At 45.4% G+C, this 23215-nt stretch overlaps 1 protein-coding gene across 2 annotated transcripts in view; it reads left to right on the top strand.

Annotated features, from left to right (window-relative positions):
• ACSL3 (acyl-CoA synthetase long chain family member 3) overlaps positions 1 to 23215 on the top strand; it is a 725290-nt gene that overhangs the window by 184668 nt on the left and 517407 nt on the right. The window contains exon 1 of one of the 2 annotated variants that reach the window (XM_078665969.1): positions 4222 to 4238. The exons of the other annotated variant lie outside the window; for it this stretch is intronic. The gene's annotated coding sequence lies outside the window, so the exon portion shown is untranslated. Of the gene's footprint in view, positions 1 to 4221; positions 4239 to 23215 lie in introns of those variants that run through there. 2 annotated transcript variants of the gene reach the window in all.

Raw genomic sequence — 23215 nt, 5'->3', positions numbered from 1 at the left:
TCCATGACTAGGTTGAACAGAGTTGGGGATAGCGAGGATCCTTGGGGGACGCCTAGCGTTACAGGTATTGGCGAGGACATCAGGTTGTTGCTCTTGAATTTCTGCGACCTGTTGTGAAGAAAGGAAGTGAACCACTTGAGAACAGTTCCAGATAAACCCATTCTTGTGTTTAGTAGTTCTAGTAGATTCTCATGTTTAACGGTGTCAAATGCTGAAGAGAGATCAAGAAGGATGAGGAGGCAGGTGTAGTTTTGGTCTAGCATTTGAAGTGCGTCGTCCATTATGTGAGTCATAGCAGTTTCTGTACTGTGCCCTGCTCGGAAGCCTGACTGGTGAGGGTTAAGGAGATCAAATTGTTCAATGTGTTTAGTCAGTTGTAGTTGTGCGCATTTTTCCAGCAGTTTGGCGAGAGTGGGGATATTGGTAATGGGACGGTAATTGTTGAGGTCAGAGGGGTCGGATGTAGGTTTCTTTAGTAGAGGTGTGACTTGACCAACTTTGAGGGAGTCAGGTATGCTTCCTTGTTGGAGAGAGCTGTTGATAATTTTGGTCCAGAGTGGGACAAGCACCGGGGTAAAGTCTTTTACTGCGGTAGCAGGAAGGGGGTCCGTGAGGTGATTGGATGGTTTCAGGGTGCTGAGCAGTTTGCCAATTTCTTTTTCCGAGTATGTGCCAAAGGTTGACCATGTAGCCTTGTTTTTTGGTTCAGTGGGTGCTAGGCACTGGGGTTTGGAGTAGAGGCTTGCGTCGATGAGGAGATCACTCTTTATGTTGTCAGTTTTTTGGATAAAGAAAGCGGCGAAGTCTTCACAGGAGGGTGCCTCACGCACAGTGTTGACTGGTGGGGGTTGACCCTTGGATTGTGATTTGATTAGCTCAAACAGTTTTCTCGGGCGGTTTTTTGCTTGGTCGAGCTGGAGGCTGAAGAAGTCTGATTTTGAGCGTTTTATTTTCCTGAAGTAGGCGTTTCTCTTTTTCTTCAGATCTTTTAGGTGCATTGCAGAGGGCGCTCATCTCCAGGTACGCTCCGCCATTCGCATGTCTCGTCTATCAATGCACCGCTATCCGAGTAGTAAATAAAATCCCATGAATAATTTAAAGCAGGGGTATGTTGATACTAAGCAGGGACTAAAGACAAGTTGAGTCCCATGGCACTATCTTTGTTACAAAGGCCGGCTTAAACATCCAGAATTAAATACGCTAATATGTTTAAGATATCTGGATCAGACTAGTAGCTGACGCCCTAATAATAACTTCTAGTAGGGGTGTGTTAATTTTTAAATAGGGACTTAAGGCAAGGAGAGTCCCCGGTACTTTCTTTTAGGAGGCCGGTTTTAAAATTCAGAATTAATTTCTTTTGCACTGTTTAATTAAGCATTACTACAATTTTGAGAGAATGATGTATAGTGCTTAATATAAGAGAGGGTTGTGTGCATGGTGGTTATGTTTAATATGTGAGCCAGTCAACCAAATCAGTTAGAATTTTAACATGTATGTTGTTTTATATGTTTTTAATAGATTTTGCTATAGAAAGTGGGAAGATTGTTATTTTGTCCTGATGAAGGTGGGCAGCTGTCCCTATTGGACCCGCCGAAACGCGTCGATTCTTTAACTTTGGGAAAACTCCACCGATATATGACATATGCAAAAAATAGCTTTTGATTATCTAGCTAGAAGTTGTTTCTGCCTAGAGCTTTGTGCATACAATTTACCTATCTATAGGTCCTAGTACCATGGTGTTCCCTGACTTGAAACTTATTTGTCTTGCTGTGTTTTTGTCCCACATGCTGATTTGTTGTTTTATGAAATGTTTTTACCTTGTCATTTATACTGTACAATAAATGTTTAATTATATAGCTGCTTCTGTTATAACTGTTAATAAACTGTATAGCTGTCCTTTTTAATTTTGCTTTTGTACTAATTTGCTTTTCTGGTTCATAGTGTGAAACTCTGCGAGTGGATCATATATATCTGGTTGAACGCTTAGTGTGGCTGCAAGATTGTGTTGTTACATTGGTTTCCCAGGGGAGCTTTTTTTGACAATTGTCATTTACAATGCCAGTAGCTCAAACTCTCAAATACGAGACCTATTGCATTGCAAATGTTTGTTTGGTTGATCCTAGCAGGCAGCACAAGCTATATGCATAGAAATATCAGTTGTGTGCTCAACAAAAGCTTACAGCCCACCTGTTGCTTACCATTGGTTCACTTTACATCTCATGTGTTTGCTTCTTATTTATGGCTGTCCTTCTCCCAGGTTGTCCATCTTGAGCACAGACTCTTTACCGTCTCTCTGATTTGCTGGCTTCTATCCTTCCACTTCTCACCTTTAGGAAACATTATTTGATTTTGGTTAAGCACTCCTTGAGAGTACATGTTATGTCCAGCTCCCTCCTCCTCTCCACCTTTTGTCCCCCCCACCCCTGCACTCTTTCTCTTTCTTGTGTACTACTCCCCTGAACTTTCTTGTACCCTGTTTTTCTCCATGTGTGCTTCTCACCTGCACCTCATGTTGTTTTTGTTACGTTTGTGTTCTTCTCATTCTCTTGTATTCTTCTCTCCCGCCCCATGCACTCAAGTCTTCTCTCCCCATTCCCTTGCACGCTGTGTTTTTCTGCATGTATTCTTTCCCCCGCCCCTGTGTTGGTCTCTCCCTCCCTCGTGTAGTACTTTGTCTTTTCCCTCCTTGCCCCCACCCACTCTCCCAAATCGCTCTTAATTTAATTCCCTCCAGTCACCCAGTTATATATTTTCTTATGCCGGAAATGTGTACTTTTGGCAACAAAAAAAATCTTTCTTTTCTTATTTATCTAGCCAAGTGGCTTCCTCTATCTTGAATCAGTAAATAAAATGTGTAACTAAATAGTGCCCATGTGATCATGCATGTGCATGACAGTGGAATGACTCAACTGCAAATGGCTGTTGTATATAGTGGCTTTTTAATTTTTGACAGTGCTTCATAGCATCCGTAACAAGCATTATGCTGTGTAGAGAATTGGCAAAAGCCATAGCCAAAACCAAGAGGTCCCAAAGGCTAGACCTTTTGGCTTTACCAATGCTTGGCACATGAGTGTTACATTTATGGCGTGCAGCATGTGTAATTCATGTGTTGTCTGTTTTATAGTATAGTTTCTTATTTTTAGTTGTTTTACGCTTTTCAGCCAGACCCATAACTTTGTTTCTAAGTATACATCTCGTTCAACTAATTTGACACGTAAATATATTCTCTGAACATAGAATTATTACAGTTTATTTCATTGAATAAGTGAACGTAAATCATTGTCATTTGGTTTAAGCACGATAGAGAAGAAAGCAAAAACCATTCAGTGGCGGAATTGGTGAAACCATGAAACCTGAACCTATCTTGGCATCCCAACTCGACCAAATTATCTTTTCCTAGAAAATTACTTTATTTCTCTGTGTACCTTATTTTGAATACCAAGTTTTTAGTGCATCTTTTAAAGTAAGATAGTTCAGAATGTTCTCTAATTAACACTTGTTTTCTTTGTGGTTTGAGACGTTGCTCCACAAATAATAACATTGGTCATGTAAACATGACAAACTCCAATCTGTTGCTTCACTTGTTGCGGCGTTGTTTGAATTGGGACGGGGAATAGGTGAATACTTCAAAGGTTTTGTCTAAAACAATGTTTGCTAGCCGTCTTGGAGTGATAACAGAGTACTGAAGAGGAAAACTAGCCTTCAAAAAATACATAATTTTACGTAATTTATGTGACATTTGTTATGAATTAACTTCTGTCCTTTAGTCCACATGGCAAGTGTTTCTATCGCTTGGACGGTGCTTTAGGTTTTGGAGCCAAGCCAATCTACTGGCTCATCTCTGCTCTCCCTGTGACTACGCTGGCTTGCCCAGCTCCACCAGTTAGTTCGGGAAACATCATGTTAATATTTTTCGTGCGTGGATTTCTCCGTTACTCTCATCTTGATGAATAAATCCTCTTTATACCCGACGCACTCTTCGGACATCCGCTGCGAGAGACGCGGTGACGTCACCCTAAGGGGCTGACCGGCCTGTTATTGTGAGCTCACAGGACGCAATAAGCGGGCACCTGTCAAGACGCACCTGGCGTCTGTTAAAGAGCACGTTCCGTCGTCATGGAGACGGACCCCTTTAGAGGAGCGCCGCTGTAGTGTCTCTACCCCTGAGGCTCCTGCATCGGCTGTGGCGATGAGAGCGCGCGGCGGGACCGTGCTGCTGCAGGCGGCCCAAATTCCCGGTGAGCGAGGGCGGCACACGCCAAAGTGCAATCATTGGCGTCATGTGGAGGAGGGCTGCATTTTGAACACTCAGTGGTTGTAATTTCCTTATGCATTTAGTCCAGAGAGGGCACATAATGATCCCATACCAATTGTACACGAGGTTCTTAACATTGGTTTCATTTAGGGCCAGTAATCGCCGTCAGTCCGTGTATTTGCGTGGCTACCTTATGCCTCATGGTTCACGTCCATAGACGACTGGACTGCTATGTTACTCTTCGTGTCCAGTCTCTCTGCCTCTTCCTGTTACTCCAGTACCCACAGAGCACAAGTCCTAAAATAAGAAGTGGGGGGGCGGGCTAACCTACTTAATCAGTATGCAAGTGCCATCACCGCGCGTGCCATCACAAGAAGAAACATCCGATCTTAAGCCCATATATGTTTAGCAGGTCTTTCATGAGTACATTTGAGCACATTTCGAAAATACTTACACACCCTCCTGATTTAGGCAGAAGAATCACACTTTTGAAAGCTTCAAGTAAGTCAATGTTGCCTTTTCTCAGAGTAAAGCTTCCTCTACCCATAGTGCTTTAAAAGAAACATTTGTGATATTTAAATTATTACACCGCCTCCTCAGGGGTAGTATGTGCTATATGAGTGCTATTTATTTTGTGCAAATACTGGGACAGATCAACACATCTGAAGTTCTTACAGTGCATGCATATCTCCTAAACGTGGACTGAACAAAGTGAAAAGCAGCCTCTCTTAAGTATGTGTGAAGTGCTAACATAGTGTGAGCCTTTGTTTCCCCTCTGATGCATTTGCTTTAAGGTGTGAGGCTCCTGAATGCTGCCAGCCAGGAGACTTGAACAAAAGGAGGCCTGATGACCCCTCAGATTCTTTCTTTGTTATGGGCCCAACGGGAGTCTGCAATAAGAGAGCCCCTGTCCCGTCCCCGCCTGCACCACACCTTGTTGAGGATGGAAATCAGATAACACCATGCAGGCACTGCTGAAATTGTCCCTGTGTTTGGAAATTACGCCGGGACAAATTCAGCATCTTTTTCTGTGGGGCCCAACTTCTTGGCAGGGAGGATGGCGGTCACCCTGTGAAAAAAGTGGGTTGACGCCGTCCACCCGTGTGTACTCACGACTCGTGCCCTGAGTACCCAACTATCTGTCAGCATTGTTATCACGAGTACCCCGACACTGAGCTTGATCCATGACGTCACTGAACGTGGTTATGAATGGTGTAATATTTGAAGTCATTAGCAGTGCATTGCGATAGTTAACTCGAGTAGCTTTAACTGCGGAATTTCTATGGTTTTGTATGGGTGAAATCTGAGCCCAACTATAACCCCCCTGTAACTTTTTTCTTTTTTTTTGTGAATTTCGGTGTTTTTTAAAAGTTTTTTTTCTAACTGCAACCAGTAATATTTGACAGTGAGTTTGTAAGTGAGTGCATGAGTAAGTGTCTCAGTAGGTCTGTGAGTGGGCATGCGAGTGTCTGAGTGGGTCTGTAAGTGGGTGTATGAGTCTAAGTGGGTTTGCATGGGCCTCCATAAGTGTGTGAGTGCATGAGTGTCTTAGTGGGTCTCTAAGTTGGTGCGCGAGTTTGAATGAGTCAGTGTTTGGGTGTGTGAGTCCAGGCATGTGAGTGAGTGCATGAGTCTGAGTGGGTGTGTGAGTTGGTGTGTGAGTCTGAGTGGGTCTGTGAGTGTCTGAGGGCTCTGTTTTTCCCTCTTCTGCTCTGTTTTGCCTTCGGTGCTTGTTTTTCTGCCCTCTGTTTTGTCCTCCTCTGCACAGGGGAGATGGGACCATGTACTCATCCTCCCAGGGCCGATTCCAGCCCCGCGTACCCAGACCTAGATTGGATTGAGGAAGGGGGCTGCTGGCTCCCCTCCCTTGGCCGATTCGGACCCTAGGACCCATCCTGTTGGGCCAGGTCATGTCTCCTGGGTGCCCTAGAGTTCACCCAGGGCATCCAGTGTGCAGGATTGGGACCGTTGGGCGAGCCTTAAGGTCCCAGCCAGCTCCTCGCCTCCTGATGGAGCCGGCATTGCTATTGCACACAGGAACCTGCTTGAAATGTGGCTCCCTGTGTGCAAGGGCAATAGTTTAATCTCTTTCCCTGTCCGCATGTCTGCCGGCAGAGAAATAGATTAAACCTCTGCTTCCAGCAAGTGGGAGTACTCTTGACAGCTCCTGCTCGCTGGAAGCGCAGTGTTTGCTTTTACTTGATGGGAGCTGTCCGCTCACGCCAAGCAAAAGCCCATAGCTATGTTCTGGGAGTGGGCACCCCGAGACATAGCAGGGTGCTATTTCACCAGAGGGAGGTGGTGGTCCCAAAGGGGTCAGGGGCGGAGTTCCTCACAACCCTCCCATCACTGTTTCTTTATTTCTGGGAAGGTGGTGGGCCTCCAGCCTTCTAGGGAGCCTAGGAGGGGGTTCTGCAAGGCCCTGACATTTCTAAATACAATGCCCCACGAAGGTGGTAGTCCCCAGGGCTTCTAGGAAGCTCAGGAGGGTGGCCCTGTGCACCCTCATTCCTTTTCTCAAAAAAATTCCCCCTGGTACCTTGGCCACCTGTGTGCTTTTTTCAAAACGAGCAAGGGATCCCTTGCTTCCACCCCCTCCTCCACTGTAGTCTCGGCTCTGCTGTGAATTTCGGCGAAAACGTTTTACAAAAAAAAAATGCTTTGTTGACCTGCCAGGGTCCATCTGGGATCCCAGGACTAAGGTTACAGGCGTTAGGGTATTACTGCCCTACCGTAAAAAAAATGTTTGTTTCTGGGACTCCGATGATGCTGAGTCCCAAGATGGCTACCAACACTTCTTTCTTGAAATGTTGGCAGCCAATCAGATCGAAGCACAAGATGGGGAGGGTTCGCAGAGCTTTCACGTCCCTTGATATCCAAATTTGGATATCTTTAAATAACTTAACTACTGAATAGATTTACACCAAATAACAAAACGTACTCTTTTTGGATCAAGAGCTAGATTTCTGCCAGATTTGGTGTAATTCTGTCCAGCTGCGGATCGGGCTGTAGTTTTGTTCAAAATTCCTATGGGAATTTACATGGGAAATGCGCTTTTTTTTTTTAACCCTCCCTCCTTTTCTCTGCCCCCACTTGACGGATCGCCTCGAAACTTTCCTTGCACAACTATAATCACCGTGGCACTTTTTTGGGAAAATTTGGTGAAGATTTGTCAAATGGTGCCAAAGATTTAGGCAACACGGCCCCTACACTATAGCGGAGGAGGTTCACCCCACCCCTCGCAAAACATCAGGAAAGGGAAAAAAAAGGACATGTTTTAGTTTTCCTTTACTGCGGAGTCTTGTTGGCAGGGTCTGGGGTGTGTTGGGAATGGTAGTGCACTCCCTTCACTGCACATGACAGTTTGGCCGGCCGTCTGAGGCTGGCCAAACATTCATGTGCAGTGAAAGCTCTTTCCAACCCAGCAACACAGTTTGGTTGAAGAGAGAGCAGGCACAGACTCCCAGTCTATCATGGAGTGTAAATCTAAGGTGCTCAGGCCAATCCGGAAGCTGTTTTCATTCGTGAGAGCAGCTTCAGGATTGGCCATAGGCCATTTTGGAAGATTGTGCCTTCTTGCAGTGAAGCGGAGCAGAATAGCCAGACTGGGGCGACTGCAGGTAAGTTTAATTCATTTTTTGACTCTATGCCCTTTCCCCCCCTGCTTGTATAATATACCGGCCGCTCCTGGATAAAAATTAGTAAAAAAAAAATGCTTTTCCGATGGAAACATGGTCCTAACTATAACCATCTACTGGCAACTGCCAGTATGTAATTATATTTATAGTACCAACTAATACCCTTTCAGGAGTTTTCAGGCCATTTCTTCACGATTGAAGAGTACAGACTTGACAATATATGGAGCTAGTGGCACTGCGTGAGATGTAATCTCCTCCAAGCTTTGACGAAGTCTTCTTGTCATATCTTTTCCTACGCAGTTCCTCTTTCACCCCAATAAACACTGCCTCCACTGAGGTACCAAAGACTTTAGGGTAAGATGTTGCTTATTAATAAAAGAAAGAATGACACCTGTGAGCTAATTAGACCTCTTAGGGTGTGTTTTCATATTGCGAGAGAATGGGACTACATTTCAGGAACTACAATAGTTTTCACAGGTTCATTTCCTGGGTTAAAACTATACATTCATTTGAGATGTGCATTATTTGCTATTGTGTTATAGTGACTGACATAAGACCTTCTCCATTTTGCATTAAGAAATACAAGCCCTTTTGGCCAAGTTGTGGAAATGTGCTTTTTAAGGAGCACGCTGGTGCAGGGGTCACCCTTATCTTGTCCACGGGTCCATAGACCAACAAAATAGAGATTGGCACTGAAACTGGAATTCAAAGAACAAGTTTATTAATCACTCATGAGTTGGACTACGTACATTCAACACCCTCAAGTGTTCCAGGAGGTAGTACGTTGAATACACAGACCATGGTGCTTATATACAAATAGAAGCTACCTGCCTACACAGAAATAGTTACAGCCAGACATGGGCAGATGAGTAATCACTTAGACAGAGAAGTGGGAGGGGGAACAGAACTGTTCACAGCATCACAAAATATCTGACAGTTACATCTTTAACCAGGTGCATTTCAGCAGCTACAGGCCTTTTCTCAGCACATACATTGCTTTGACTCAGTGCAGACTGAGTTAACTAAAGTTGATGACTCAGGCAGAATAGAAGGGCAAGCAACAGTGAAAACGGAAGAATTACATAGCTAATAAAATGGATTCCACAAACAAAATGGCTTCAGCTTATGCTAACAGAAATTATTTTCGATTGCCTCAAAATGGGCTGTCAAAACAGTGCTGGTGCAAGAAGTACGGCATGGTGTTACTTCCACTAATTTCTGGTGCCCAGGATGGACAAAGTCCATCTGCCTGTTCTAGACCAGCGCCCCCTCTATGCCTTCTGTAAGGAGAAATTCAAAAGGCTCACCCTAGCACAGGTCTTGTCGACCCTGGAGACTGGTTGGTGGCGTTGGACCTGGAAGATGCCTATTTTCCATATTCTCGGCGTGCCCACCCATCAGCGCTACCTGTGGTTCGTAGTATTTGACAGGAGGATTTCCAATTTGCTGTGGTCTTCTTTGCTGTCACCAGTGCCCCTCAGGTGTTCAAAAAAGTGATTGCGGTCGTGGCCGCTCATCTGAGCACATCTGAGCTGCCAGTCTTCTCCTAGTTGCCGACTGGCTGTTGAGGGTAAGCTCGTCCCAAGCAGTTATCAGCCACCGCCAGACTACGGCAAACTTCCTATCATTTTTGTAGTTCAATGTTAACATACCAAAGTTACACCTGACTCCTTCTCAAACTGTCCCCTTCATCCGAGCCATTCTGGACACAGTTCGGTTTCGTGCCTTTCCCCCGGGAAATAGAGTCCAGGACATTCAGGCTATGATTCTGATCTTTCAGACTCTGTCCTGGATTTGAGTGAGGTCGGCCGAGAGACTGTTGGGGCTCATGTCCACCTGCACCCTGCTGGTTGAGTACACCAGGTGGCATACGTGGGTTCTGCAGTGGGATCTGAACTACCAGTGGGCCCAACATCAAGGAGACTGCACTGACCACTTTCATATTTTCGAGAAGACAGCAAAAGATCCACAGTGATGGGTGCTGGACCACGAATGGGTTAGTTGCAGACCCCTCTTCCCTGCCCACACAGAGATGATAGTGGTGACTGATGCATTGTTTCTGGGTTTGACTGCTATCTGGGAGAGGTGGAGATCCGAGTCCTCTGGTCTCTGGCAGAGTCCAAGCTTCACATCAACCTCCTGGTGCTGAGAGCCATCCGCTTGGCACTTAAAGCCTTCGTGCCACCCATAAAAGGGATGCTGGTACAGGTTCTCACCGAATTAATCACTGACATGTGATGCTGCAACAAACCGGGTGGGGTGGGGCCACAAACCCTGTACCAGGAGGCCTTGTCGCTCTGGAAATGGCTGGACCAACAAGGTATTTCCCTGTTGGTGAACCACCTGGCAGGATCCTTGAATGCCAGGGTGTACACACTCAGCTGTCGATGCCCAGCAGATCACAGATGGCAGTTGCACTCTGAGGTGGCGCAAGGTCTCTTCCGCGACTGGGGAGAACCGTGGCTCAATATGTTCGCCAAAGTATAGAATGCGCAATGTCAGCACTTCTGCTCTTTTGAGTTTCCAAGGCACTTCTCTTGCTCGGAGATGCATTCCTACTAAGCATGGGCGGATTTTACGAATTGGCAATCCGCGAACTTGCATATTTACGGATTCGCAATGCGCAAAATCCGCGAACTCTCGCGAATTTGCGGATTTTTTTTTTTATGTTCGCAAGAATTTCTGCCAGTTCGCGAGGGTTCTGTACCAGTTCGCAATTGCGAACTTACTTGTCGGCTCGCAACGGCCGCGACTATGTTGTTTCTACATCTGGTTCATCATCATAGGTTCACAGCACCCTCTGTTTCACCACTGCCACCCTCTGGTACACCCATGCCACCCTCTGGTACATCACTGCCACCCTCTGGTTGGTTTATCACTGTAGATTATGGGGGTGAAAAAAAGCAAGCACACCTGCCCTGCTTCAACTGACATGAATTAATTTGGGGTTGATTAATGTGTCGCTGAATTTAAACTTCCAGTCTGGCTGGCACCTGCTTCCTTATCTGTAATTTGCTGAACTCTGAAGGGCCCCCTCAGGAAGCACTACAGGGAATGGTTACTAATGATAAGATTGAACTTTTGCACCTGCTGAGTGCTTTCAGTTTTGTCTGTAATTGCTTTCTGTTGCAGTGTAATTTTTTTAACAGGACCTTTGTTGTATACTTGTAGCTATTCTCTGAGCCTGCTGTGAGGGTCAGAGCAGGGTCATAGAATAGTTGCAAGTAGGCAAATGAACTCTGAAGCGGCCCCTCAGGAAGCACTACAGGGAATGGTTACTAATGATAAGATTGAACTTTTGCACCTGCTGAGTGCTTTCAGTATTGCAAAAATCCAAATATCCAGCAGCATCCACAAAAGTAATCCTTCCAGGTCAAGATCCAAATCAAAGTGGCCAGCACATGAAGAAAGCACTGGGAGGTGCCTGGTGGACAGGAACAGGAAGTTGGAGACGGTGGGGCACTTCCTTCCTCCCACCCCCACCCCCCAAAATGGACTCCTTGCAAAGAAAAAGTGCAGGCAAATGTCAACCTGAGGAGTTATTCTGATAAAAATCATAATTTTCAAGGTTTATGCTGCCTGCTGGTGGATTTCTTGTGCGAAATTGCAAATTTTGCAATCTCGCAATTGCGAGATTGTCGCTGCCCGCCGCATCTACGTGTTCGCAAGTATTTACTCCCGCGAAATTGTATAGTATTCTAGTTGGCAAGCAAAAAATCCGCTTCGCACGGATTTTACGAATTTTCGGCAAGTTCGCTAGAGTTCGCGGATTGCGAATTTACCGAAAATCCGCAAAATCCGCGAGCGGAACGGATTTTACGCCCATGCTTAATTCCTACCTTGAGTGGAACTCCAGACCCCAGTATGCCTTTCCACCGATACCACTCCTGCCCCGAGTTCTGAAGATCAGGACTGACCGGGCCCAGCTCATCTTAGTGGCTCTGGATTGGGCATAGAGAGTATGTTATCCAGGACTCGAGGGTTTGAGCATATCTCCTCTGATCAGGCTTCCCCTCCAGCAGGTCTTGCTGTCGCGGCAACAGGGGAGGGTTCTGCACCTGAGCCTTCATATTCGCCAGCTTCATGCTTTGAGATTAAGTGATATATGAACACCTTCGACCTTCCTCCAGAGGAGGTTGGTGCCATCTTGGCAGCCAGGCACCCCTTGACGAATACTGTTGCTAGAGATCGCGGGTCACCCGACCAATAATTTCGCCACTTCTGGCTTCGGGCCCATATACTTTACTTTATCATATACATTGATCAGATGACCACACAATCTACTACCAATAATTGTGAGTTCCTTTTCGATTTATTTTCAGTGTACCCAACTTACCATCCACCGTTATGGGTACCTATGACCACGATGGGTCAGGGAGCTAGCTGTAAAAGGAAAGGCAGCAAAATACAAACCCAACTTTTATGCTTTATTTTATGAAATGACCACGGATAACTGGAAGTTTTGAAAAGTTTATCTTAAATTCAAATAAGGGCGGTCATACAGCTTTATCAATAGAATACAAGTGCGACAGGGAACCCGCTAAGTGAGAGGAAAACTAAGATAAGGGGCAAGATGAACACGCTATAAATCTGAGTTACTTAGTCAGTTTTCGAGAGAAAAACCAAGACCATATCAGGAAGTTGCAAACTGCAATACAGAAAATGATTTCTAAAAGGTAGGGTAACATAGGAACACGCTATGAAATCAAATGCAAATGACTTTATGAAATGCAATGGTTGCAGGAGAAAGCATGGAAAATTATCACGTGCAAAGGTATGTCTTTATTGAAGCAAAGACAGAAAAATAGAAAGGTGCAGTTTTAAGAATTTCAGAGCAATATTTACCTAGACTGGTGTGAAAACCAACCCTGGCCACGGGTCAGTTAAGGACAGGAAAACCCTCAAGGAAGGATAACCCTCAGTAGGACAGCAGGTGCAGAATGGACACCCCAGGACAGGACAGGAAACCCAGATTCGGATCAGGACAGGACCACCAGGATACGACCAGCACCCGCAGTTCGGAAGCAACGCCTGCGCTCCACCCTCTCTGCAGCTATCAGTCAGGACCCCGATTGGGTCAGCGAATTCCCAGAAAAAGTGCTCCGCCAGCACTTAAGGTTCAGTAAAACCTTCAGAGTCTATGGTCAAATTTCGGACAGAGAGCTCCGCAGCACCTCTGTATCAAGTCACCTATTGAGTGCGTTGGGTCAGTGACAGGTCAGCTATTCAGACAAGTCGGACAATTTCTCTAGCTAAACCTAGGCTAGTTATACTGTTTTGGGACAGAGTACCACCCCCCAAATGTTGCAAAGTGTCAGAATCCCCAATTTGGATTGGTCCTAAGGTAGGCTTTGGTTAACACACCAATCAGAACAGACTATTCTAAGGCCTAATTTGCATCCTAAGGTGCCGCCTAGCAAGATTTGGGGTTCCCACGAGAAGTCGCACGGAATACAATGAAAATTTATACAATGTATTACAATATAGCATAATCTAGATGCTTCTGGCTGGGTGAAGGTGCATGTTCTCATGCAGGCTCTGCCAACAACCTTCTTTGGCTTGGTTTCAATGCCATCTTCACCATCGATTGATTCTGCGCAGAAGTACCCTCCAAGATGGACTCCCAAGCCCCCATCACCCCTCAGTGCCGAGGATACATGAAAAGTAAGCGAAAACAAATTAGTACATAAAAATAAATGACTGTATTACAGGTCATGATTTCACATTTTAGGTTCATCATTATAAAAATATACTATGCATTATTGGTAAGTGCAACAAACAATTTCACAAGAGCAGCAGCACAAAGCTTCACCACGTTATCAGCGCATAGCCATCTTATTGCTTATTACGCATGCGCACCCTTTCCCTCCAAAACTATCTCTACACGAAGTCACGTGAGGGTGACTGACGCATGCGCAGAAGAGGAAAGTCAAGCAGCGGCCATTTTAGAAACACGGATTAATCATATTAGTAAAACACATAAGCAAGCTTCTCTATCATACATATATATCGAAAATAAAGATATTAGTAAATCGTACAATTCGTTACGAGGTTACAACGGTTTCGAGGTTCATGAATCGAGCAAGTCGCGATGCGAAATCTTGCTCTATCACTGTATACGCTTGTTGTTGGGATACATTTGTGGCTTGGTGTGGTACACACTAGATTTACCCCCTCCAGGCCCAATTATCTCATATTCTGTTTATTTCTCTTGCCCCATTGCCTAGTTTGGGCACAGTTTAAGGTTATCTTTCGACTACTTACAGTTGCCAGATCAGCCCTCGCTGTTCAAGCTTCCAGTTGTGAAAGAGCTCCCACATATTTATTTATTTCTTATTTATTTATGGGCTAGGTTTCTCCTGCTCGAAGCTGTTTCGCCCCTTTCCCTTTATCATGCCCCAACAGGATCTTAATCTGGTCCTGATGTATCTGATGTGCTCTCCATTCGAGCCACTTCATAGCTGTGTCTTAAGACTCCTTACCATTAAGACTGTTCCTAACCGCCATCACCTCGGAATGGCAAGTGAGTGAGCTTCAGGCTCTTTGTGATAATCCACTATACACTACCTTCTTCTCAGACAAACTGATTCTTTGGACTTGGGCATCTTCTTGCCTAATGCTGTGACGCCGTTCCACGTTGCCGGCAATCTGTGCACCGTCTGGCCCTTCTAAGGAGATTGCTAAGCTTGTACATTAATCATATCAAAGAATACCAGGTGGACGTTCAGCTCTTTGTGCGGTTCTCTGGAGCAAAAAAAGACAGAATAGTACCATCTCCAGCTGGATTGTGCTATAAAGATCTGCTGCACTTTGACTAAAAAGCAGCCTCCAGAAGTACCTCCTGCTTAGTCTACCAAGGCCAAAGCTGCTACCACTGCGCTAGCTGGTGGAATTCCTGTCTTAGACATGTGCCAAGCAGCTGCATTCAGGTAGCACTGTTGTCTGGACAGTCAGGTTTGCCGAGAGGGGCATTTTGCCTGCTCGGTCCTGCAAGACTTTCTGGTTTGAGTCAATTCACAGACCCAGCTCTAAATAGGTACTGCTTTTGTATCTAGTCGAAAAGTGAGAAATCTGCAGTTAGAAGTTTCTATCAGAAGAATATCTTACTAAACATCGGTAACACTCTTTCCGGTAGAGCTTATATCTGGCCACAGATCCTTCACTGAACCTCCCTGTTCTCTGATTGGAGTCTAATAAAACCCCAAGTCTAGGAATGTGCACACTGTCTACCAATTAGGTTTTGCATCTCTCTGTCTGGAGGCACGGGCAGTCTCGAAAGCAACTGACGCAGTGTGCAGGAGTGGCGCCTATATAGGCCCTGCACGTCATCTCCGGAGAGGAACGGCATCCAGGGGGAGCTACAAGGTTCCACCTTCCAGCATGCAGAGGTACTGCTGAAAAGTTTTCAGATCCAGCCTCAAAAGGTGAGGAATCTGGGCTAGATCGAGTCTCTACCACAAGAGCGTTATAGAAGGTAAGTACCCTTATTCTTTACTGCCAGGCTCTGGAGTGTGGTTAAACCTGCAGAACTCCTAAATCTGAAATTGACCAAAGTAGATCACTTCTAAAGAAATACCTGAATGCTTCATTGATAATCTATTTGCTAAAGGTCAAAACACTACCCAGTTATGTTTAAAGCAACACCCCCCTCTATCTCTGAAACGGCTGCAAAGAACTGCTGTACATAGAGGATATAGAGAAAGTTGCATAAGCACTTAACTGGACATATGGAATACATTAATCAAAATGGGACATTACTCCACTAAACAGTCAACACACCTCAATCCATGTCAATATGTGTTCATGAGGCCTAGGTATGCAGCATTGCTTGAGTTGCTTCTTTTGAAGATTGTTGAATTAGGAAGTCCATTGTGAACTTTACAGGGAAGTGTGGGTATTGTTATGTTATTATACAGATCAAAGAGAGAGAGAGGACTAGGTACGCTAGCCCGTATCCCCTGGGTTATATGTAGATATCAATGTGGACTAGCTTAGTTTAAGGGGAGGGGGGGAATTTAAGTGACTCTGGTACGTCAGACAATAGAAAGGAAAAAAGCAATGTTTTCCTTATAAAGCCCTCACCCACCGACCTAGTCGGTGGCATGCTTCATCATCGGGCCCACCACAGTGGCACCGAATGTGCCCCGGGTGTGCTGCAACGCCAGGTGACTGCGGAGCTGGTATATTGCTGCGTGTGCAGTGAAGGAGTGAGAAGTGAAAGTTTAAAAAGCTATACAGGAGGTCCCAGCACCCGAGGGTTAACAAGTATTTAATAAACTGGGCCTCTGTCAGCTGTTTAAAAAGGCAAAAGGACAAAATGGAGTATATGATGACCTCCTGTGTCCAATGTGGTCTACATGTTTCTGCCAGTGCCTTTTATATTATAAGCTGGCTTTCCTCAGGACCAAAGTCTTACGTGATAAGTGCAGGTTAAATAATAATAATAAACTAAATTAAGTGTTGTGTCAATTCTTGACTATGTGTCGCGCTCGCTAAGGCGCTGTAGCTGTTCGAGGGGGATTCCCTCAAGCTTTTCTACATAAAACATATAAGACAAGGACAAGACGTACAGGGTAGAGTCATATTAGGATGGCATGTCTTGAAAACCATGGTGGCCGGCTTTTAGGGTGGTGTACGGCTTAAATCCGGCTAGGGTGAGCTCATGTCAAATGTATGAGACTGGTGAAAGTTTAGATACAACCGTTAGTGGGTGGTGGTGGGCTAAAAAACGAAATCACAAGGTGAGGTACAGGAAAGTACTAATACTGGGTCCTCACTCTGTTATTTCTTGGTGAAAAGCCTCATGGGTCGCCTGGCAGAGAAAGAGACCCTGTGGAGATAAACGTGGTTCACAAGGCTATCTAACCTGTAAGGAGAGAAGAGTTCTGGCTTACCCCATTTTGCAGGACAAGTGTTGTGGTTTACTCACGAGTAGTTCGGTCTGGTTCCTCCTTGGACCTATTCGTCCTTCTGCGGCGCCCGGTGTGAAGTGAGTGGGCCGTCTGGCTCGGTTTTTATATTGTTTGGTAAACTCGATGCACCTGTTCGGGTTAGAAAGTGGGAGGGGTGCGCGGTAAACGCTGCCTCATGGTGGTTCTATCTGCGCATGTGCAGATGAGTAGCGCGGGTTTCAGGCGCATGCGCAATGCGATGCCATTGCGTTCCGAGTTGAGCGCATGCGCAGGTGAATGCGTGCGCATGGACTCGTTCTCAAGTTGCCCGTGATCGGTAGTTAAACTGGGCATGAGTGTTTTACATGAACAGTGGACTTGAGAGTACAGGGTAAATCAGCATTGGTGCATTTTGCCGCATTGGGCGGACATGGAGGGAGAAGAGGGGGCAGGCAAAGGGACGCTCATGCAGGAGTGCAAAGGCACTACTACCTGTGGTTCTTTTGTGAGGGTGTCTACATGGCCAGACTGTTCCATGGGATGGAATCATTAAGGCCGTGGATATGGGTGGAAAGGCGATAAATCCAGCGTTGTTCTTTTTGCAGCAGGAGTTTCTCGTCTCTGACGTTGTCAAATTTCTCAATGACGGTCCACGTGAAGTCATTGGGTGTGTGGTTGTGGGTCAGGAAGTGGTCTGTGAGTTTACTGATGTTTTTACCACATCTTATGGTACTTCTATGCTCTGTCATTCTTGTGCGAACTTTTCTGGTTGTCATTCCGACATACCTGAGGCCGCATCTGCAGGTGATCAAGTATACTAGGTTGGAGGAGTTGCAGTTTGTGAACTGTCGTTGTGTCCAGGTCTTGCCCGGTTCCAAACTCAGTGTTTTTGATGGGGATGTCAGGTGGCATACACTGCAGTTATTGCAGGGTTGGTGGCCAGTGATTTTTGGCAAGCCCCATGCGTTGACGATGGTGTTGTCTTTGTCTTGATTTTTTGGGCGAGGTCTGGTGTTCACTAGTTGGTCTCTTAAGTTGGTGGCCCTTTTGTAGGCGAAGCGGGGCTTTTCCCACTGTCTGGTACCAGAGTTTATGATTTTCCAGTTGCGGTTAATGATGTTGGACACTTGGTTAGACGCTGTATTGTACGTCGTTACGCACGTCAGGACAGGATCTTCTTCCGGTTTTTCAACTGTCTCCAAGAGAGCCTCCCTGTTTTGGTTCCTGGCTCTTTTGCATGTCTTATTGATTATCCTGGAGGGGTAGCCACGGTCCTTCAGTTTTTGCACCAGATCGCTGGATTGCTGTTTGTAGTCTTTTATGCTGCTGCAGTTACGCCTGATGCGTAAAAACTGCCCATAGGGCAGGTTTTCCCTCAGGTGTCGGGGATGAAAACTATCAAACCTGAGCAAGGAGTTTCTTGCTGTGGGTTTGTAGAAGGTAGTGGTCGAGAGTCTTCCATACTCTGGTCTGATGTCCAGATCTAGGAAAGGTAGCTCAGTGGGACTGCTAGTGCATGTGAAGCGCAAGTATGGGTCTAGTTGGTTGATCCATAGCATGAAATTGTCAAGTGATTCCTGATCGCCCTTCCATATTATGAGAATGTCGTCTATGTAGCGACGCCACATTCTTATGTTGGTGGAAAAAGGGTTAGTTGGTTGTTGTATGTATGTCTCCTCGAAGTGGGCCACGTACAGTCCTGCCACACTAGGAGCAAAGACACTGCCCATAGATGTACCGTTCGTCTGGAGGTAATAGGTGCCCTCATATTCGAAATAGTTCTCTTTAAGAGCTAGGGCTGCACAGTCTAAGATGAAGCTGCGGGGGGTGTTGTAAGTCCAAGTGTTGGACATGAGGACATTGTTATGTTGTCAATTCTTAAAGACGGTTTTCAAGGTGTATTGGAAAGGAAATGTAAGTGGGATACAAGAGTCAAGGGGCTGATTGTTCACACTTTGGTCAACTTATGTGGCTCGGTCAGTTGAATCTATACCTTACACCTAAATGATTCGGCTCCGTATCTTTTGTGCAAATCAATGCACCAGTGGTGGCTGGTGACATTTGAAAGTGGTGAGGCAAATATGTTGTGTATGACTTTTATATAGCGAGCAACGTAAACCAGTTCAATGGACAAAGCTGGGGTCCAGGGTGAGTCCCTCTCCCAAGAAAGAAATGGAAAAAAAGGTAATGGTGCATTTTAAAGCAAATTAATGTAGCGATAAAGCAAGGTTTATAAAGCAGTGGGAACATACAGTCTTGAAATATTGAATACATAAACTGCCCCATATCTTCCTGAATTAAAATGTTCAACAGTTACTGTATTGTATAATTTGTACAACATAACAACCATAGCCCTTTAAAATGTATGCTTGCCCAGTGTCTTGCACTGCACGCAGTACTAACTTTGGAAAAATATGCTCTAACCAGACTCCGAGAAGCACCCACAGCGGCTGGCTGCAACCAGTAACATAGAAATATGTTCAGACAGGTCTTTAAGTGGGATGAAAATAGTGGCGGCTCTCTATAAAGGAACATGTCAAATACATTTTTGTGATTCCCATAGTATGCCATCTGACCTGTATTTTGGTTTCTTTCTGAGAAGCAATTGTACACAGATAAATGACACAACACCTGACATACACTTAAAGCCTGTCAGTACGAGTGGCTTTGTCACTGGGTGTTAAGTGTTTGAGATAAATGAGTAACAACAATTTGTTATAAATAATTAACATTGCAAATGTTTCAATTCTGAAACTGTGAGTCTCTGAATTAAATAGCATTGAGGCCTGTGGAAGTAGCTTAGGCCTTCAGTTATGTGTGCTCTGTTAGATGCATTTTTGATACATATGTTGTCCATCTGCACATCTTCAACCACCTCTTTCCTCTTCAGTATCCTATTTTCACTCTTCCCCCAAATGCACTTTCTTGCATCTCTGTCACTTCACCACCTCTGAACATTCACTGAACTCCCTCAAATGTAAGCACTTTCATTTCTCTTATTTTTCCTTGCAAATATTTTGACATCTGTGTACCCCCTTCAAACACATATCCACACAATTTCAGTTGCAAATGGAGTCCTTTTTTGACAAACATCTCCTCTAATATTGAAGTGCTCCAGCCCAAGCCTATGGCCTGGACTGATCACTATCTGATCGAAACGCAAATTGCTATTGACATCCCTTTAGCCAATCATAACTTGCCTAAGACTCTTAAGCGTCCTTGGAGAAACTTGAACTTAGAGCACTTTCACCATCTGTTGTTGCAGCACCATCCTCAACCTCCTGAGGAAGTTTCCCGTGGCTATGACGACTTTTGCAAGTGGCTTGAGCAATCTTTGGATACCCCCATACCAGCTAGGTGGAGCAAGGTTAAATCTGGCTCCCCCAGTCCCTGGTATGATGAATCCCTTAGGGTACTGAAAGCATCTTGTAAAAAAGCAGAACGCGCTTGGCGCAGAAACTATGATACTGATCTTAAAGCAGCCTATAGATCTTGCATTAGGATGTATCATAAGGCCATATGTTCAGCCAGGGCCGCTTTTTACTCACAAGAAATAAAAAACAGTACTAACCCTACCAAGACCATTTTTAGGGTGTGTAAGGACCTTACCAACAAAAGAACTGCTTCCACGTTGACTGCCTCTATGACACACTGCGAAGATCTGGCCTTGTTTTTCGTCGAAAAAGTGGAGGCTATATACAGGTCATTTGCTACGCCTTTTGTCAGTGAAATTAATAGTGCCCCTCCGGTCTCTAAATTCTTATTAGCCATTCCAGGTCCTACCCAAGAGGAGTTCCTAAATCTGACGGTTAAAGTTAAATCAGGTTCTCCGGAGGACCCTATGAGACCCATGGAATTTCGTGATTTCGCCGACTGTTGCTATCCGGCGATGCAGAGCTTAATTGATCTCTCCTTCAGATCTGGTAGTGTTCCTACTGCTTGGAAGCAGGCCATTATAATACCAATTCTAAAAAAAACCGTCTCTTGACCCTTCCAAATCAGAGCATTACCGACCTATCTCCCTCCTTCCTTGGACGGCTAAATTAGCTGAAGCCCACGCCAATAGGATCTTATCCCTCCACCTGCAAGAAGCAAACATACTGGATAACTCCCAGAATGGGTTTCGAGCCGGTCATAGTACCGAGACCGCTCTCTTGGCGGTGGTGGAACACATCAGGAACATAATTGACCAAGGTCAGACGGCGGCACTGATCCTATTGGATCTAAGTGCCGCGTTTGACACGGTCCCCCACCACATCCTTTTACACCGCCTCGTGGAGGCAGGTGTTGGAGAACAAGCGCTTGATTGGTTTCGATCATTTCTCACGGGTCGAACCTTCAAAGTTTCTACTCCTCCCTACATCTCTGCCCCACGTCCCATTTTGCAGGGAGTTCCACAGGGTTCGGCTCTGAGCCCTACCCTTTTTAATTTGTATGTTGCACCGCTGGCGCAGGTAGCTGCCAGCTTTGGTCTCTCAATAGTGTCATACGCCGATGACACACAATTGGCGGTGTCACTCAATGGCGATTCCAACATGAACGCCCCCACCTTTCAAGCAGCCCTTAAAGCTGTCGCCGGCTGGATGGCGAATAATCGCTTACAACTCAATGCCACCAAGACGGAGGTTATTCTTTTCGGGAGAGACAGCGAGCTCTGGGGAGACCAATGGTGGCCTTCTGAATTGGGCCCCGTCCCGACCCCTGTAGCCGAAGTCAGAAATCTGGGCGTCTGGCTTGACGATCAATTGTCTTTTATTCCCCACATCAAACGTGTTGCGGGAACTTGTTTCGGCGCTCTACAAAGCCTTCGGCCTGTTTTTAAATTTTTTGACGCGGACACCAGGCAGATTATAGTCCAAGCTCTGGTGTTGACCAGATTGGACTACGCCAGCTCTCTGTTTCTGGGTGTCAATCAAGCTGAGCTTGCCCGTCTTCAGCGGATACAAAATTCGGCGGCTAGGATGCTGGTCGGCCTCCCTAAATTTGTTTCGGCTCGTAGCACTATCTATGACCTTCACTGGCTCCCAGTGGGCCAAAGAATTAAGTTTAAGGCTTTGTGCCTTACTTTTAAAATTCTCAACTTGGCCTCCCCTCCTATTCTTACTCAGACCATCCGCCACTATGTCCCCTTAAGAGCTCTTCGGTCTGCAGGGTCTAATCTGGCCATTGTTCCTCGTTTTAAAAAGTCCAGAATGGGTGGACGCTCTTTCTCGGTGATGGCGGCTACGCTGTGGAACTCTTTGCCTGCTTCACTTCGTTCCATCCACGATTTGTTTCATTTTAGGAAACAATTAAAAACCCATCTGTTCTCCGCTGTATAGCCCTGTGTTTTGGTAATCATGTTGTGTTGTGTCTTTTATCTCCAAAAGCGCCGGGACGCCTCTTGGCTGCGGCATCTGCGCGCTATACAAAATTTAATAACATAACATAACATAAACATAGTTCTGTGTGCTATGCAGAGAAGCCCATCCACTGACGCACACTTTTTTTTAGCTTTAGCCTTAGCGCCTGCGTGCTCAATCAAAGCCCTTTATAAACACCGGGCATGGATCAAACCTCAAAATATGCCCAGAAAAAAAGAGATAAACAACAAAATTATAAGAGAGCTAAATCTTGGGTGATGCAAGATTAGGTGAAGCATGTGAAATAAGAGGAACTAAATTGCTGAAATCATTCCCTTAACATTTTTAACATTCATTGTTTGCAAGAGAATCCATGTTTTTGCCATCAGTGTTAACTTAAGAGCATGAAGACACAGCCAGCTTTGATGCCATACATCATAGGACTAGCCACTGCAAGCACATATTTCTTGCCTTGCTTGACTAGGATATTTGGATCAAATTTGCAAGGTAACAAGAACCCTGCTCGTTATTTGGTTCCATTTCGCGGGGGGAACAATTAACAAATTCAGCAGCTTCACTTCTAACGGAGCCTGCAATCTGCAACGAGGACCTGAGGTGTCACAGTGGGGGAGGTTAGCGTGATGAGGGGTCTCAGTACAATATAAATAACACAACACTAGCCTGCAAACACTTACCATTACAGAGAACAAGGCATCAGATCGGACGTGCTTGCATCCACTCTCGCGTATGGCAAAATGGTGGGATCTATGCCTTTGAATCACGGACATCTGAAGTCACGCAGGGATGAAGTCTCAAACGCCAGCACCCATGATGCCAGTTGTGTCACTAGCCTACAGAGTGCATACAACAATAGACCACAATGGCAATCAATAGCTTTTAAACAGAAACCCCTGCATCTTACATCACTGTTCCAAAAGTTGATTTACTGTCTGTCTTCGGTCTCCTGCTTCAGAGTGAGGTGGGGCAGGCAGCCTGAAGCAGACGGCCCAGCCCAGACTTAAATACATCGATTTGTTTAGAGATACGATCGTATCTCTAAATTAATCGATCTATTTAATATGTTTTTAT

This window comes from Lissotriton helveticus, chromosome 11, assembly GCF_964261635.1.
Source record: "Lissotriton helveticus chromosome 11, aLisHel1.1, whole genome shotgun sequence".
Taxonomy (NCBI): Eukaryota; Metazoa; Chordata; class Amphibia; order Caudata; family Salamandridae; genus Lissotriton; species Lissotriton helveticus.
The sequence above is the reverse complement of the archived record's forward strand: the minus strand, read 5'-3'. Positions and strand labels throughout refer to the sequence as shown.